At 41.9% G+C, this 6,207-nt stretch overlaps 1 long non-coding RNA gene across 2 annotated transcripts in view; it reads right to left on the minus strand.

The window, feature by feature from the left end:
• Nucleotides 1-480: 480 nt before the first annotated feature.
• LOC104864744 overlaps nt 481-6,207 on the minus strand; it is an 8,550-nt gene continuing 2,823 nt past the window's right edge. For both annotated transcript variants that reach the window (XR_780975.2, XR_004515724.1), the window contains exon 3: nt 481-1,201. This is a non-coding gene — a long non-coding RNA (uncharacterized LOC104864744). The remainder of the gene's footprint in view (nt 1,202-6,207) is intronic.

The following is a 6,207-nucleotide window of genomic DNA, read 5'->3' on the forward strand; positions in this document are numbered from 1 at the left end:
AGTGAAGCAGTGCCCTCCAAGTAGATCATCACGCTTCTAAGTAGAAAGGTAAAATCTACTTCCATTCACCTGGAGAAATTTTTAGAATATTTATGTGTTTGTACAATACAGCCTGAAGGATGTAACCAGTGAATAAAAAAGATAAATAGCACTGAATCCTGAACATATTTTTCTTTTTTAAATAATTATTACTTTAATGATTCCACTTCCCCTCTTATAAATACATTAGGCATAACCAGGTCTCTTAAAGAAACAAACAGAACATTGGAGTTCCTTTAACTTGCAAACTGGATGAAGGAACGGAAATATACAGAAAGGTCCTTACAGGTCAACAGGAATAATAAATAGCACAGCAATAAATTAAAACTATAAGAAACTAAATTCAGCAAGAAAGTTAACTGGTGCCAGTTTATGTCTGTCTGTCTCTCTTTAATCTTTTCTGTGTGTGGGTTTTTTTTTTTCCTGTTTTCTTTTTTGTTGCTTTTTATCTTCCTTTTCTATTTTTCTTTTGTGGTCACTTTTTAATTTTTTTCTTTTTGTTCCTTGCAGCAGACGTCCACAGATGTTTAGTAATAGCACTGGGAGGGGTGGGGAGAGAGAGCTGGACATCCAAATTGAGGCTACTGCACATATTTTTCTAGATGTTTTCTAGATGTGTAAGGTTAAAGATGATCTATTTCCTGGGACAAAGAAAGTTCACTGAAATATATATGCATAAGATATGTTATAATAATTCCAGGCAAAGGAAAATACCCAGGTCCCTGCCAATCCCACAGTCAACGAGAGAAACACCTGGATTCTCCTCAAGCCACAGCTGCTCAGTTGGAAAATGCCTGGATCCACTGAATCAAGACAGTCAGGGAAAAGAGCCATATCCGGCCCAGTGCGTCCCACTTCTACAACACACACACGAAGCCTATCTGACCAAGGCACAGTTACGTTGGAAATAAGTAGATCCTGCTGGGTTCAAGCACAGCTCATGATGAACACATACAGATGGGGATGCACAGGGCACACACACTATCTATGAGAAGCTCTCGCGGTACACAGGCGTTTGGTAGGAAAACCTCTGCCACAGATTTTTGGCTGTGTCTGCGTCTCTCAGTTATTTTTCTCATGGAACACATGTGGATCTGTCAGTGCAGTTCTTCAGCTAAATTTTCTTAGATGACACAGGATCTGAGTGTCTCCATGCGGATTGCTTTAGGTCCAACAGCATGCACATGAAAGGAGAAACGCAACATCTAGTTAGTCAATCTGGTTTTCCGTTAATAAGATGGACACTGAGTAGCACAATCATGATAGCAGACGTTCCAAACCTTTCTGAATGCACGTGATGTTCTACCACAGTTTACACTTTCCATAGTTTCACCTTCTTCCACAACAAACTCCTTCTGAGTCTGATGGAACATTTTCATTACATTGTCCAAATAATCTTTTCAGTGAACTATGAGTTTAAAAATACCACTCTGAACCCTGAAACTAATCTGAAAATTAGGCTGCTATTTCCATAAATTAAATAATCACTATATTTAAGATTTACCTACTTGAATACATAAGGAAAGAATCAATGCTTAATCTCTTTAAAGATATTTTTAGATGCAGCCAAGATGATCCTGTGGACAGTATCTGTGCCTGAAGAGAGAAAACAATACACATTGCAGAACTGGGAGCTATGCTGGAAGACAAACCCCTATGCATCTATACCTGAGGAAATCACAAGCCACAAGTTACAAGGCTCTGAAATCCTGAGACTTTGGCCTCCAGAGGGTTTTCCATGTAGGGCCGCCCCAGAGAGGAGCTGGCAGACACTGCTCTGTGGATCCCTGCTGGAGCCTACCAGTTCTTCACATCGTGTAACTATTTGTCTCTCCATGCAAGAGAGGAGAGAGAAATGAAGGAGTGAAATTCCAAAAACTTTTGGCCCAGTTGGACATACTTGGTTAATACCCACAGTCGCCAAAAGAGTGAGCCTAAACCCCATGGTCAGCGCGTCCATGCTGCCCCGGGGTGTATAGTGTTTTAGCCATCAGGCTGAGTGCCAGATCTCTGCAGAGTGACCTGCATTTGTAGGAGTTTGTCTTCAAACACAGCTTCCTGTGTCTACAGATGTGTATATATTTTCTCTCTTCCTCCCTGGTCTTTTATCCCTGACCCCTTCTTTTAAGTGCAGCTTCTACATTTTTGCTGGGTGCTTTATCTGCAAGATCTTTGAAGGCTTCCAGCCCCCCCACGACATTCTTATCCCCAGCTAACCCCACTTCACCTATGGCTTTATTCACTGTTCTTTCTTTTCTTGCCATGGTCTCTAATCCAGGCATAAGAGGGAAGCTGCAAAATCATGGCCATGAAAAATGCAGTGCACACAAGGTGCTTTGAAGACTCAGATAATAAGGAACTTCAGCAGCACAGATGAATTCTAAACACTGGGAAGCAACTTGGGGGATGCGGTCAGTCATTTTAGAGCATGTGCAGGGTGCAGCCAAGAAGAAAAGGGCAGAGCCACAGCCAGAGACCATGCTGCCCATCTTCAATTCTGCAGGTGCCTAGAGGGCAGGATCCTGATAACCCCGCCTTCCTTCTGCAACAGTGTCCCTGACGTAAAGCCACCACATTCCCACATCGCGACAGTCTGGTGGATTGCTCAGGACTCACTTTTCCATATTCCAAACACATCATCACTGTGTGTGGCCGGCTGAATAATGCTGTCCCCGCTTTTCAAAAACACCGCTATCCTAATGCCCGGAAGGTGTGCGTGCATTTTCTAATCCAAAGGGAATGGAGGTGCGATGGACTTGGGGGGCTGGGTGGATCCCGCATGGTCTGCGCAGGCTTGGAGAAGGGAGGGAGGCAGGGAAGGCAGTGTTGCAATAGGAGGTGGGGCAAGCAAAGCAGAGGTCTCTGTGAAGGAACCAAGAATCAGGCAGCCTCCCAAAGATGGCAACGGCGAGGAAATGGATTCTCCCCAGAGCTTCCAGGGGAGCACAGCTCTGCGGTGCCTCGATTTCAGCACAGTGCGACCTGTATTAGACAGACAGGCAGACAGCAGATGTGTGCTGTCGGCCACTATATACATGCTAATCTGTAACAGCAGCCACAGGCACCAAATCCCGTCCCCTGGCAGTGCCAGCCCACCTTCTCCCTGTCATGTCTCTCCTCAGAGAACATAAGGTCTCCGGTACCACCGCTCCTGTGTTCTCTCTCACCAGGTCCCAGCATCCGTTTTTGCTTTCAGCCCATAGACCCAAGGGGATCCATTTTAGTTGGAAATTCAGGCAGATTCATTTCAGAGAATGTGTTTCTTAACAATGTCAAGATGGTGTTCTTTTTAAAATTTTAAATACCTTATATAAAGTTTTATCTCTGTAAAAAAACATGTTTCTAGAACAATATCTGCAACAAAACAGCATTCTTGTTTAAAAGGCAAAAGGAATCCTGTTCGAATAAACACAGTCATGACTGTTAAAACTGCGGTATAAATTTGGGCTACAATTGAGAAGGGCCTGCTATTCATCCCAGGGAGAGGTGAGGACACAAATATTGGTTTTAAAGCAGAGTGCTTGGCCCAGCAGCTGGAAAATGGGGCTCTGGTTATATTGTGGAGAGAAATAAATCCTGAGCCTGGGAACAAATCTAAGTATTACATAATGGGCCGTGAAATCCACTCAGTGGAGGTCACTGGCCCAAGAAGTAGGGAATCTGGTAATGCACACGCAAAGAATGTCTCCTTTCATCTCCTCAAAGTCAAAGGCGAGTGCAGTGGTTTCCCAGCTTTTCTGGGCCATGGTAAAAAGTGCATATTGCCTGTAAGTCACATACAACTGTTCCATGATACCTTACATGCAATGTGAGATTCCCTAATTTCTTTTTATCTCCTCTTCTCCTCCCCACAACAGCCCCCTTTCCTCTTTCTCCTCCTCCTTTTCTTTCTTCTTTTCCTTTTCTTGTAATGCCGATGATTGTGCACATGCTAGGCCAGTACTCACCCACTGAGCTATGTCCTCACCCCTTCACCACTATTTTTTAGCGGAGACCAACAAGGTGGACACGGCCCGATTTGAAAGCTTTAGCTGTGCTATAGCTCACTAAAATGGGTATTTCTTTCCTCTTTCGCAGTAACTGTTTATTCATTATCTCCTTTATCTTTGTATGAAATGAGAGTTTGAAGCTGAATATCTTTAAGGTCTTTCCCAACTGCACGATATTGTAGTGTTTTCCTCAGGAGGAACTTTCTTTTCTCTAAAGTTTCTTTTTTAATAGAAGGAAGCAACGACTAAAAACTTGGATACTTCCTACCAGCAAGTTCAATTAATTTTTTTAAAAGTGATTCTTAAATAAATCCTTATGTTTTCTTACTCTCCAATTTTTAATTCTAAACCCCAAACGTAAGGTCAAAATTAGAAATGATTGGAAGTGTCGCTTCACATATCGGCATTGGCATTGGTGCTTTAACATTTTGATTTCAGGAATTTGCGAATTAGAATCACTCCCAGAGGACCCTAAGTGACTTGCAGAGAACGTCTGATTTATGTTCTTGGCCAGGGTCACCTTGAGAGCCCCCACCACTGTGAAAGTCGCTGACAGCAGGTGAAGCTCGCGCCCTCAGATTGCAGGAAAACTGCTCCCACTTTGTTTTCCAACAATTATGCTGTGCAGCTCGCTCGCTCCCAGAATCTGTTCCGAGAGGAGGCCGGAGTGACACAAGCTCTCTCTCGGGGAGCAGGAATCGCTCATAATCTGAGCGAACCCTGAAGAGATGCAAAACAACAGCGATTGCTCCTCAGTTGGCTGAGAAGTGACAGATTCCAATTTCCTATTTTCCAGAAACACTCTCATCATTACCAAGCAAAAGCGGACCCGTTAACTCGCCCAAGATCTATAGCTCGCTGGCCTGATCTCATGGGCTGCGTCCCTGGTGGGGACCCGAGCAGGTGGCGTGGAGAGCTGGAGCTGACATATGGAGATATATTGCCAGAAGAGCTGGTCCACCGGGCTGGTTAATTTCCTTCCATTTTGAGAAGAGCAATTATTTTAAATCACCACATATCAAAATGACTTTGCACGTGCCACTAAAATAGAACAAGTCAATACAATATAATGTAAATGAGAGTCTCCTGACACTTTGATTTAAAAGAATTAAAAGTTATTTTTAAAAGCAGAACCCTGCTGTCTTTGTGGAGAATTAAGGCAGCATCATAATTCAAGGCTTTGTGACATGAAGCTGGTATGTGTAATACACACTATTCTGGAAGCCTTTTGACTAAACAACAAAACTATTGTGCAGCTTTAGTTTAAAATCACATTGATTCCGTTAAAAAGTTTTGTGAGCAAGAACACGGTCTCTTATAGAAAGTAACAGGTATAAAAACAGCACGCTGGAAAAATCAATATTGGATAGAACAGCACTGGGGTGGGGGGTGCCAAGCAATCCTTTGCCTACATCAAATATTCACTTGAAACCAGCAATTCCACAGGAAAATGCCAAGCTTGAAGCTAGGAAAAAACCCACCCACCGACCTATCCAGAACCAGAATTGAGGCTGGTTCCGCAAATCCTCTTCACAGGTGAAGTGCATCACATCCAGACCGCCAAATAAATCTTAGTTATGTTTAGAATTAGCAGCTGGAAGGGAAACAGAGTGTTGATTTATGGAGCTGAGAGAAAGTATGAGCAGCTGGAATATTAAGAATCCATTGTCAAGAGGAACTTTGGTTGCCAATTTGGTTTGAAGTTCTAGAAACTTCCAGAGCCTTGATTTGAACTCAAAAGAACTTAGAGACTCTAGTCTAATTAATTTTAGAGTGTTTTGTGCTCAACTGTTGGATTATTAAACTGACAGAGTAAAGACATAACCAATATAGTCAAATTTTACTAATTTTTATAATTTTTCTTTGAAGATAACATGTTTAATTTATGATGTGATTTTTTAAAAAGACATTTACATAATTGAGTAAAAATAATTGTATAAAAATTCAAATAATTTAATAAAAAGAAATCTAAAAACTTTATTAATTCTAAAAAAGTTTTATTAATTCTAAAACAGTGTGGCTATCAAATTGCAAAGCTGTCCTCAAAATAAAGTATCAAAATGCATGTAAGGGCTGGAGATTTAGCTTAGTGGTTCCATTTCCTGCCTTGCAAGTGTAAGGACCAGAGTTGGATCCTGGTACCAAAAAAAAAAAAAAAAAAAAAAAAAAAAAAAAAAAA

The sequence above is a fragment of the Fukomys damarensis genome, unplaced genomic scaffold (genome assembly GCF_012274545.1).
Source record: "Fukomys damarensis isolate Sample0158 unplaced genomic scaffold, DMR_v1.0_HiC HiC_scaffold_38, whole genome shotgun sequence".
Classification (NCBI taxonomy): domain Eukaryota; kingdom Metazoa; phylum Chordata; class Mammalia; order Rodentia; family Bathyergidae; genus Fukomys; species Fukomys damarensis.